Raw genomic sequence first — 13,250 nt, 5'->3', positions numbered from 1 at the left:
TGCTAAACGTGAAATGCCTTTTTGTAATGGGAAGTAATAGTTGTAAATTTAAATTGGGAAATGCTTAATGGTTGTGTTTTTGTATTCTTATGATTGGGACCTACTGGCTTATTATGTCTGAGTTCATGGACTGCTTATGCTTTAACATCATGCTGTGTGAATGCTGTCTTTCCACTGGCCCTATGTAGTGGTGCCTGGAGAAGTGGGTATACTCAAATTTTGCCAAAATAATTCCCCCAAAATACTATTCAGCTAAAGATCCTAAAATCTCAAGAAAGTACTAAACTTGTGTTTTTTGTGTAACAGTAATGTTATACTATGCTATTATATTTGGTTCTGTTATGTAGAATACTAATGAATCATTGTGATCTTCCAAGACATTCATTCATCTTTGATCAAACTTGACTAAATGTGCACTATTGCGAGAAGTGGTAGAGTGAAGCTCAAGTGCCTCTGGCAGCACTACACCCCTGCTCCCGCAGCACTGAACAAATAATTTAAGGGCATGTAGCCTATTCGTTTGCCTTGTGCAAAATTTGGTGATGCAGAAACGAGAGACCACGTGTGCCCGTTTTATGAAAATCTGGGACTATTTGGCAAAGGAAATTATTCTTGTTGGTCTCATTGAATGTAAAACAGGAAGGGAGGCTTTTAAAACGGGGTTGAGTGAAGTAGCAGCAAATATGTTGATTGCACAACTAATGAGCATATTTGGCAAAATTACCTTACATCTTTCAGTCTAATATGGTGAAGTGTTTAACAAGTACCAGTACCACATCCTTACTATACACTACATATACAAAAGTATGTGGACACCCCTTTAAATGAGTGGATTCGGCTATTTGAGCCAGGTCGCTGACAGGTGTATAAAATTGAGCACACTGCCATGCAATCTCCATAGACAAACATTGACCATAGAATGGCCTTACAGAAGAGCTCAGTGAATTTAAATGTGGCACTGTCATAGGATGCCTCCTGGGTGAGGATCCAAGGCTCCGATCAGTGTAGCAATGGCTGACGATAGCCAGACCCCCTCTCACCCACAGAAGAGGGAGGGTGGGGAGCTGGGCCAGTTTTGACACTAACACTGTCATAAATTAGGCAGGAGGTGAATCTCCATTTTACTCTTTAGTATTACTAAAGTGAATATTGGAGCAATATTTCTAAGATATGAATGGTCAGTGGGGATCTAAAGAACAATCGTGTCACATTGTTTATTATTTGGTGATGTCATTAAGAATGTTATCAAGAAAATACTGTAACTTGGAAATTGTACTGATTTCTATTTGCCATGTTTATATCTAAATGTTGTGTATATATATATATATATTTTATTTTTTCTTCATATAAACTATGCACAGTGACTAGACACGCACCAAATGAGGTCAGAGAACTTGACAGCATGATGGAACTGCCTTTTCAACCAGAATGCTTAAAAGGACTGGCTAATAATTAACATAGCATACCAGAAGACGTGAAACCGTGGTCCACACGTTGAAACACTCAACTTCCGTGCTAGATGAGAAGATAACCTCACCTACGAGACCAGAAAAGTGTGGAGTGATCGCTACATGTTGTAAATGGTTAAAACTTGGAACCTCGACACGAAGTGAAGATAGCCTCACTACCAGACCAGGATACTGCCAGTCTGCAGCTGCGCATGTAAAGTGCTTCAAACTCTGACTAAAGACACCAGGTGGGAAGGAGAAAATCCCATCTCAGACAATCATTAGTGCATCTGAAAATCTGCTTTGAAAACAGCCCATACAAGCCAAAACAACTAAGGACATTGTCAACCCCTTCCCCATAGAAGGATTTATTGGTATCAACAAAGATAGATGACGGACAAAGACATCCACACGTAAATACATGAATTACTTCTTATCCCAAAATGGGCGGTGGTTCGTGTGCAAGGTATATGTTTAATGTGAGGACAGTCCTATAATGTATCCACGATAAGTGTTCTTTTCCTCTCTATCCCCCCCCCATTCATGTTGTAACAAGCCATCATATCTTGTCAGTCCAGTAGGGCCTTTTGTCTCATGTATGTGTATTTTGTGTTATTATTTAGTTAGTAAATAAAGAAAGAAAAACCAATTTGTATAGTACTGAATAATCAGCAAAAGCTCGAGTTCTTGCAGATCCAAGAAGGTTACAACTGTTCAGAATGAGAACTGATATGAGGTAATGATTAATAAGTGACTGTTATCCATATATAATTAGTTAATTGTTACATGATTCATTTAACTGGGTAACAATTAAACATAACTTATTTATTCAATCCAATAACTATCAGATTAATGAAAGTCACGTCACGACAGTATGTTACATTGAAAGTGGCTAATATTGCATTGATTCAATCACAATTGCCACACTAAAGGGAAACAGTGATAGTGTTATCAGGGAAAACTAGAACAGTGGTCACCAAACTTTTCTGAGTCAAGATCACTTTGAGTCAAAATGCAAGCCAAGATCTACGTAAGCCTATGCAACATTAACCAGCTGTACTGGAGCAATGAGGTTTGTGCAGTAAGCTATAGGCCCAATACATTATCACCGCATATTGGCTTTGTTTGAATTACCCTACCAATGCATTGTTGTTCGGGCCATGTAAAAAATATATTTTTCAGCATTTGAGGTAGGCTATATGATCACACTGGTAATAGACCCGTTGTGGTATTACTCGTGAAGCACAGCTGAGTGTGCATAGATTTTAAATAATTTTATTTTTATTTTACTGTGCTGATGGTGCCGGCATCTGATGGTCAGTCTCACTATGTCACGATAGTGTTCTAATTCCCTATTTATATGGTCAGGCCACTGTCTCTTACACCAGTCTCTTATTTTTTGTCCCCTGACCAGTATTCATGGATACAGCTCTCAGATGATAAACATATGGTCCTTGCTATTCCGCCTCCTTTGGACATCCCTACCCAGTTGAATTTGACATTTAAAATGGTTAAGGTTAGGTAAGTAATTTGGTTATGTGTACGGTTAGGGTGGGTAAGGGTTAAGGTTAGGGTTATGCTTTAGAGTAGGGATGTCCCAAGGTCCAGCAAATTACATTTGGCCTATGGTGGGCAGTGGCTTGCGAAAGTATTCACTCCTCTTGGCATTTTGTTGCCTTACAACCTGGAATGAAAATAGATTTTTGGGAGGTTTGCATCATTTGATTTACACAACATGCCTACCACTTTGAAGATGCAAAAATGTTTTTGTGAAACAAACAAGAAATAAGACAAAAAAACGGAAAACTTGAGCGTGCATAACTTCACCCCCGTAAAGTGAATACTTTGTTGAGCCACCTTTTTCAGCAATTACAGCTGCATGCATGTCTCTTGGGGTATGTCTGTATAAGCTTGGCGCATCTAGCCACTGGGATTTTTGCCCATTCTTCAAGGCAAAACTGCTCCAGCTCCTTCAAGTTGGATGGGTTCCGCTGGTGTACAGATTCTCAATTGGATTGAGGTCTGGGCTTTGACTACGCCATTTCAAGACATTTAAATGTTTCCCCTTCAACCACTCGAGTGTTGCTTTAGCAGTAGGCTTAGAAGGTGAATTGTCCTGATGGAAGGTGAACCTCCATCCCAGTTTCAAATCTCTGGAAGACTGAAACAGGGTTCCCTCAAGAATTTCCCTGTATTTAGCGCAATCCATCATTCCTTCAATTCTGACCAGTTTCCAAGTCCCTGCCGATGGAAAAACATGCCCACAGCATGATGCTGCCACCATGCTTAACTGTGGGGATGGTTATCTCGGGGTGATGAGAGGTGTTGGGTTTGAGCCAGACATAGCATTTTCCTTGATAGCCAAAAAACTCAATTTTAGTCTCATCTGACCAGAGTACCTTCTTCCATATGTTTGGGGAGTCTCCCACATGGCTTTTGGCGAACACCAAACATGTTTTCTTATTTTTTTCTTTAAGCAATGGCTTTTGTCTGGCCACTCTTCCGTAAAACCCAGCTCTGTGGAGTGTACGGCTTAAAGTGGTCCTATGGACAGATACTTCAATCTCCGCGGTGGAGCTTTGCAGCTCCTTCAGGGTTATCTTGGTCTCTTTGTTGCCTCTCTGATTAATGCCCTCCTTGCATGGTCTGTGAGTTTTGGTGGGTGGCCCTCTCTTGGCAGGTTTGTTGTGGTGCCATATTCTTTCAATGTTTTAATAATGGATTTAATTGTGCTCCATGGGATGTTCAAAGTTTCTGATATTTTTTTATAACCCAACCCTGATCTGTACTTCTCTACAACTTTGTGCCTGACCTGTTTGGAGCGCTCCTTGGTCTTCATGGTGCCGCTTGCTTGGTGGTGCCCCTTGCTTAGTGGCGTTGCAAACTCTGGGGCTATTCAGAACAGGTGTATATACAGTGGGGCAAAAAAGTATTTAGTCAGCCACCAATTGTGCAAGTTCTCCCACTTAAAAAGATGAGAGAGGCCTATAATTTTCATCATAGGTACACTTCAACTATGACAGACAAAATGAGAAAAAAAGAAATCCAGAAAATCACATTGTAGGATTTTTAATGAATTTATTTGCAAATTATGGTGGAAAATAAGTATTTGGTCACCTACAAACAAGCAAGAGGCTCCTCTGTCCTCCACTCGTTACCTGTATTAACCTGTTGGGGATAGGGGGCAGTATTTGTAGGTTTCCCAATATCCATGCAGTACATGAGGACACAGTGCGATGCACAGTGCTTGCTTTGTAAGTAAGCTAGTTGTGAATCTATCTTATGATTAAACATAGACTTATTGAAGGTTATTTTACTGATTTTAAAGATCATGGACTATTTCCCTGTTTTATATTAGGATACATTTTATTAGATTTAAAGAATGGTTCCATATCTCAGTATCTTTAGAGTATCCTGTGTGGCAGATCAAAGTGCCCTATAGTCAGTAGGAGAGCAGCTTCTTGAATGTTTTGGGGAAAACATTCCCCCAGATGAATCTAAATGTAGAGGCCTTTAAGACAGGAGGAGGAGGCTCGTTCCCCTACAAAAAAAGATTGTTGTCAAGACAACGGAGGACAGAGATGGTGTGGTTGAATTGGTGGCTCAACAATTTGTCAAAGGGAGCATGCAGGTGGCCTTGGAGCAGTAAGTCAACTCTGTCATAAATCTGTGAAGTACTTGTCATTACCTTTTTATTCAGTCCAACCCCCTAAATCAATACACATCACTATATTGTCCATAACACTTATTTTAAATATACATACTGTCTCTAAACCATAACAGGTTGAAATATGGTCTCAACTCGAGGCATTGGGGAACCATCCGGACAGCTTCCGAGCACTTTTTGTGGACTCCATAAAGCCTCCCACTGCCAGGGACCTGTGGGACCTGTTTAAAGTAACCTATTCCATACCTGGCGGCAACCGGTGGTGTTTGGAGAGCGACTCCATCTGCCACTGGTTCAACTGGCTGGCTGAGGTGCAAGGTAAAATAGTAAATTGTTCCAGTTTATCGGTAACTGCATATTATTCCATTTTGCGATTTAAATATGTACTTTAATGGTTTTACTGTGTACTCCTCAGATGGAGAATGTCCTCCTCTAACAGTGCCGATGGTGTTGGATTTGCTACTGGGGCAATGGTGGTGCCACCCCTTGGGTTTGAGGACACCCCGACCATCGAATTCCTCCACACAGCGCGAGGGCGTCTCGCTGCGCAGCAGAAGAAAAAGTACCCAGAGGCAAACACGTGCTGTGATACTAAGGCTCCCTCTTCATAGCACCTACAATGCCTTTAGGGAATTCATGACCTCCGGTATTGTGAATTCCCCACATTTCGGTGTTGCATAAAAACATTGATACGATATCTAGTTGCATTAAACTACAGTAGCAATTGAGTGTTTGAAAATGTAACTGCACATCAATATTTAAGCATTTATCTACTTACAACTGTCCACTTAGGAAGCAACACTGATTGACAATAAATTACACATGCTGTTGTGCAAATGGAATAGACAACAGGTGGAAATTATAGGCAATTAGCAAGACACCCCCAATAAAGGAGTGGTTCTGCAGGTGGGGACCACAGACCACTTCTCAGTTCCTATGCTTCCTGGCTGATGTTTTTGTCACTTTTGAATGCTGGCGGTGCTTTCACTCTAGTGGTAGCATGAGACGGAGTCTACAACCCACACAAGTGGCTCAGGTAGTGCAGCTCATCCAGGATGGCACATCAATGCGAGCTGTGGCAAGAAGGTTTGCTGTGTCTGTCAGCGTAGTGTCCAGAGCATGGAGGCGCTACCAGGAGACAGGCCAGTACATCAGGAGACGTGGAGGAGGTCGTAGGAGGGCAACAACCCAGCAGCAGGACCGCTACCTCCGCCTTTGTGCAAGGAGGAGCAGGAGAAGCACTGCCAGAGCCCTGCAAAATGACCTCCAGCAGGCCACAAATGTGCATGTGTCTGCTCAAACGGTCAGAAACAGACTCCATGAGGGTGGTATGAGGGCCCGACGTCCATAGGTGGGGGTTGTGCTTACAGCCCAACACCGTGCAGGACATTTGGCATTTGCCAGAGAACACCAAGATTGGCAAATTCGCCACTGGAGCCCTGTGCTCTTCACAGATGAAAGCAGGTTCACACTGAGCACATGTGACAGACGTGACAGAGTCTGGAGACGCCGTGGAGAACGTTCTGCTGCCTGCAACATCCTCCAGCATGACCGGTTTGGCGGTGGGTCAGTCATGGTGTGGGGTGGCATTTCTTTGGGGGGCCGCACAGCCCTCCATGTGCTCACCAGAGGTAGCCTGACTGCCATTAGGTACCGAGATGAGATCCTCAGACCCCTTGTGAGACCATATGCTGGTGCGGTTGGCCCTGGGTTCCTCCTAATACAAGACAATGCAAGACCTCATGTGGCTGGAGTGTGTCAGCAGTTCCTGCTAGAGGAAAACATTGATGCTATGCCCGTTCCCCAGACCTGAATCCAATTGAGCACATCTGGGACATCATGTCTCGCTCCATCCACCAACGCCACGTTGCGCCACAGACTGTCCAGGAGTTGGCAGATGCTTTAGTCCAGGTCTGGGAGGAGATCCCTCAGGAGACCATCCGCCACCTCAACAGGAGCATGCCCAGGCGTTGTAGGGAGGTCATATAGGCACGTGGAGGCCACACACACTACTGAGCCTCATTTTGACTTGTTTTAAGGACATTACATCAAAGTTGGATCAGCCTGTAGTGTGGTTTTCCACTTTAATTTTGAGTGTGACTCCAAATCCAGACCTCCATGGGTTGATAAATTGGATTTCCATTGATTATTTTTGTGTGATTTGTTGTCAGCACATTCAACTATGTAAAGAAAAAAGTATTTAAGATTATTTCTTTCATTCAGATCTAGGATGTGTTGTTTAAGTGTTCCCTTTATTTTTTTGAGCAGTATACAATAACCATAGGCCGTATATCTTAACAGTACCTGACTTTCTCCAAACATGACCAAACAGAATCGTACTGGAATGGGGAAGTACTTAACAAAAGTTAAGGCCACCTGTGTCTAAACTCTGGTCCCCATCCGTTTAGAGTTGAAGATGTCTGTCGTACCTTTCTAGAGACCAAATCATACAGTGTGTGAAAGAGGGGGAATGTTAGTATTATAACATGTATAATAGTATTATAAAAATGAACTGATTCAAAGGAACGAGTGGCGCTGAAGATATAGCGTCCAATCCCTCATCCCAGTAGGGGAGTATCAGGGCTGTAGTAAGTCAGGTTGGAGTAGGAACGAGTGGCGCTGAAGATATAACTGCCACAACCCTCTGTAGATTGTCAACTCCCAGGCTGCCTCTGGGGCCTTCCAATGGAATTATTGTCCGCAACAGTTCCATCTGTGTGTTGCTGATGGTGAACTGGATTTGTGGTACAATCACCCATTCCGACCAATAAAGAGCTGAGGTGGTGGTTGGAGGAGCTGAGGTGGTGGTTGGAGGAGGAGCTGAGGTGGTGGTTGGAGGAGGAGCTGAGGTGGTGGTTGGAGGAGGAGCTGAGGTGGTGGTTGGAGGAGCTGAGGTGGTGGTTGGAGGAGGAGCTGAGGTGGTGGTTGGAGGAGCTGAGGGTGGTGGTTGGAGGAGCTGAGGTGCTGGTTGGAGGAGGAGCTGAGGTGCTGGTTGGAGGAGCTGAGGTGCTGGTTGGAGGAGGAGCTGAGGTGGTGGTTGGAGGAGGAGCTGAGGGTGGTGGTTGGAGGAGGAGCTGAGGTGGTGGTTGGAGGAGCTGAGGGTGGTGGTTGGAGGAGGAGCTGAGGTGCTGGTTGGAGGAGGAGCTGAGGGTGGTGGTTGGAGGAGCTGAGGGTGGTGGTTGGAGGAGGAGCTGAGGTGGTGGTTGGAGGAGGAGCTGAGGTGGTGGTTGGAGGAGGAGCTGAGGTGGTGGTTGGAGGAGGAGCTGAGGTGGTGGTTGGAGGAGGAGCTGAGGTGGTGGTTGGAGGAGGAGCTGAGGTGGTGGTTGGAGGAGGAGCTGAGGTGGTGGTTGGAGGAGGAGCTGAGGTGGTGGTTGGAGGAGGAGCTGAGGTGGTGGTGGTTGGAGGAGGAGCTGAGGTGGTGGTGGTTGGAGGAGGGGCTGAGGTGGTGGTTGGAGGAGGAGCTGAGGTGGTGGTTGGAGGAGGAGCTGAGGTGGTGGTTGGAGGAGCTTGAGGTGGTGGTTGGAGGAGCTGTGAGGTGGTGGTTGGAGGAGGAGCTGAGGTGGTGGTGGTTGGAGGAGGAGCTGAGGTGGTTGGAGGAGGAGCTGAGGTGGTGGTTGGAGGAGCTGAGGTGGTGGTTGGAGGAGCTGATGGTGGTTGAATATGGGGCGAACAAATCCCTTACTGCTGTCAGATTGGCCCTCTGCATTGCCAGGGAACCCGAGACAGAACAACTGCAGAGGTGACTGCCGTTGTTCAGTCCTCAGCCCATGGTGGTTCCACTGACTGGCAAACACAGCAAGATCTCTGTTCACCCGTGGCAGGAACACAAAGTGCAGTGCCCACAGGTGCACCTCATTGTTGATGTCGATGATCTGCTCCGTCTCCAAGAAGGTGAACAGGTCATGGTAAACATTGGAGACTCCATGCTCCTTCCCCTGAGGGAACTTCCCCTCTCACCACCACTGAACTTCTCAATGAAGGCATAGATACGGTTGTTTTCACCACCCGGTCACATCTCACCCGGGATGGTACTCCGTAGCTGGTGATGGCTGCTTCAAATGACTCCATGACTGTGGCACTCCTGTTGTTGTCAGAGGCCTTCAGAAACACAACAAGTCTAGTGTAACCATCCACAGCACCATGGATAACAATCCTCCAATCCTCCACCTACTTTGTTTTCTCTTATAGTGACGCCATTCTGTTTTTATTGATATCAGCTCTTTGATCCTCTCATCCAGCTAAGCGTCTGACAACAGTGAATAGGACCTGAAAAGCTGAAAATGACTAAATACAAAAATAACAGAAAAAAATACATCAATCAGGAATGTGATCAAATCTAGAGAGGACGTAGAGATCTCCCTCTTGTGTTACAATTGCTTTATTCAATTACGATAACTTATGCTTGACCACAGAGTGCGACACATTGAGAACATCTGCCATTTGTCTGATGGTGAAATTATAATCTATGAGGAACTCAAGCTGCTCCTTGGTGATGTGATACTGCCTTCCCTCCAAAGGCGCTTGATAGGCTACTGAAATAAAAAATACAATAGATAATTAATTACAAAATACACTCCTAAAAACTTTAGGTTAAAAGACTATAAGAGCACCATATAGAATTTAGGAACAGCATTATAGGCCAACTAAATGTTTTTTTCATTGATTGACTTGACACAGGAGACTTAACACAGGACAAGTAAAATGATACAATCTCAGCCTTTGCCACTCATGCCTTACAAAAACAATTATACTGTAACGCAGGTCGTATAAAGGGGACCAAGGCGCAGCATGTAGAGTGCTCATATTTATTTTTAATGAATATATGTTTGAACAAAACAACCAACAACAGTTCCATCAGGTGACATACACTAAACAGAAAACAACTAACCACAAAACCCAAGAAGAAAAACCCCTACTTAAATATGATCTCTAATCAGAGGCAACGAGGATCAGCTGCCTCCAATTAGAGATCAACCCAAACAATCCCAACATAGAAATAGAAAAACTAGAACTTAAACATAGAAATAGAAAACACCCCCTGTCACGCCCTGACCTACTCTACTATAGAAAATTGCATCTAACTAGGGTCAGGACGTGACATATACAAATGTAACAACTTGCCATCTTCGTAAGGTTCCCGTTGTTGGATGTCATTTGCCTCTTGTAGGAACTCCTCTGCAACAGCAATTAGATTGCTGGCCATCTCTTCGTCAATCAAATGACCGCTTGCCCACCGAAGGCTCCGCAACATGGTCTCTAGCCTGAAAAATAGATCGCAGACCCGATTGGTCCAGTGACATTTTATTTGTATGTAGTTAACAACCCCTAAGTGTTCTCTTGTCTAAACTGTGCCAACTATGAGCCTCCGACCTATGAAGACAACCATGCATTGACAGGCGATGCAGTTTTAAATAACGTAGCTAAACGTAGTAAAAAAAAAAAGGTTATTCATACAGACGTCGCTAGTTAGCTAACGTTACTGTACAGCAGTAACTAGTTAACGTTTTATAGATTCCATAATTAACGTTAGCTAGCTATCTTGAGTTCAGTTAAATATCAATGGCAGGCAGATCTAACGTTAAATAGCTAACGCCGTTGGTAGTTAGGTAACGTTAGCATTATATTATTGTTAGGTTGCGTCAATTCGAATCTGGTATCAGAACAAAATAGTCAGCACATAGTAACTTCTGATTTCTTTGTACTTTAATTAATGCAAACATATTTATGGTAAATATGATGTTCGTATATACGGGGTCGCTGTGTCACCACGCAGGGCAGACAGAGAACTGAGTTTCACATCCTTTGCTTTTCATTAAATACTCTGACAGAGATAGTTCCCACTCAATGCTGGCCTGTCAGAGGGAGAATGAGCGTGGTTTAAACTTACTCATCCTATCGTTGGCGTGCAGGTTGGTCCCAACCTCGAGACGCCTCCTGTTGCCGGGCGTAGTTATTATCTTTGGCAGTCGATTTATCTTGTGACTGCACAATGCCCAGTTCTCTAAAACCCCGACACCCCTCCGCATATACATTTCACCCATATCCTGCCCTTATCTTTTAACAAGCTCTTCCACATCCCTGATTCACAGCATCTGCATTCTTTCCATATGACTCACCATCCCATGAGCCCCTTCCTCTCACACAGCGGTATGCTCTTATCATATAGAGTATAAACTTAATATTATAGCATAGCTTCTTTGTTATATTATATAGGTTATGCAAACAAATAGTTGGTTAAACCCTAACATTATGTAGTTACTTTTTTTTGCAGCTGTTACACCACTCGCTCTCAACACCTATGTTAGCTAGCTAGCTAACATTAAGTTAATGTTACCTGGCTATTGATGGTTGAAGTCTCTTCTGTCCGTGAGCAGCAGTCTGGTGCAATCAGAGATGGTAGATTTACAATTTTTTCGAGAAATTGGGCAGTCATTAGCTAGCTAATTTTACCTCGGAAGAACAGAAGTTGAGTGATCGTCTTTCATCAGCACCTGAGAATTGGGAGTCCAAACGACAATTATGATCATCAGTGACAAAATCTATGACTCATAGCATACGTATCGCTGAATCATTGTGACATATGAAATACGAGTGAGAGTGCAATCAATGTGTAATAACTACGTACAAAATGAATGAACATGTTACATTATTATGTGACGTGGAGTCATATTCAGGTCCTGATTGGTAAAGAAGCTTATTTGACATGTCAAATGGTGTTATTTGTCGTGTATCTTTTTGACACGCAAAGACCCAAACGGCGTTCCAGACATACCACTTTTCTGTTTATTTTTGTATTTTTTGTATTTTTTGAAACAAATTCTTTTTTTCATTTCACTTCACCAAATTGGACTATTTTGTGTATGTTCATTACATGAAATCCAAATAAAAATCCATTTAAATTACTGGTTGTAAAGCAACAAAATAGGAAAAACGCTAGGGGGATGAATACTTTTTTGCAAGGCACTCTATTTTGTCAGTGTGTATCGGCGATTACAGATAGGCTGTAGCCTATTTTTCTATGGTAGGCCTATGACACTGAGATGTGATGTCTTTCGTGAATCATGTATCCCAAGTCATCCTATATTTAACGTGGCCAACCAGGATACGCCTAAAAATCGCTAATGCCATTATATTAAGCCAGGATTGGCCGAAGGACTGAAATTAATAGAATTAGTGTGAGTGGGGTTCCAAATAAATATGTATAAAAATCTGATTCATTTATGGCATAGATTCTCTTGTGTCCTTCTCTATCTAATAGCCTAATGGGCCTCATTTTTGCTTGCAAATTACCCAGCAAATTCAATGTGAAATTATTACATTACTTGGTTTTTTATTCTTCCATCACCTGCCGAATAAAAACCTCAAATCAAATTTATTTATATAGCCCTTCTTACATCAGCTGATATCTCAAAGTGCTGAACAGAAACCCAGCCTAAAACTCCAAACAGCCCTACTTCTGCAAAAGTTTATCGGGCCAGATATGCTGAAGTGGACTCGTCCCGAGTACCGTTACCCAGAACCCAGAGTAATATGATTCTGCCGGAGTCGGGAAGAGCTCCGCCCATATGAAGCCCCCTGAGTCCGAGTAGATGCCGAGTCCCCAGAGTCTCAAACGGAATAGGCCCAAACCCATCGTGTTGACTGGGTATTGCATGGGACACTTTTTAAAATGTGCCTTCAGTGGTCATACAATTCTATACTCATCTTGAAAACAAAAACATATATATATTATTTTTATTTTAACAAAGGAAATAAAATAAATAACAGTACAGATGGATTGCAATAAAAACTGTACCATAGAGGCACAGAATAAGTTATAGAGGCACAGAACAAAAATAAATGGAGGAAATTGTTTGGGAACGATCAAGTATAATATATTTAAAAAATATATGGAGTCTTCCCTGGCCTAAAGGCTTCTGTGGATTACAACCGAACTATGATAAGTGTACCATATTACTTATTGGATCGCTAAAAAATACTTTTACATTACCGTGTAGTTTACCAATAAAATTGTCTGATGGTGAAGTGGACATACTCGGTATTCTTATCCCTAATGAAACAAAGGAACTTACTACAACAAATTTCAACAGAAAGTTAGCAAAAATACATAAGATCTATGATAGGTAAATATCTGT

Source organism: Salmo salar, chromosome ssa19, assembly GCF_905237065.1.
Source record: "Salmo salar chromosome ssa19, Ssal_v3.1, whole genome shotgun sequence".
In the NCBI taxonomy this organism is placed as follows: Eukaryota; Metazoa; Chordata; class Actinopteri; order Salmoniformes; family Salmonidae; genus Salmo; species Salmo salar.
This window is presented reverse-complemented; position numbering follows the sequence as displayed.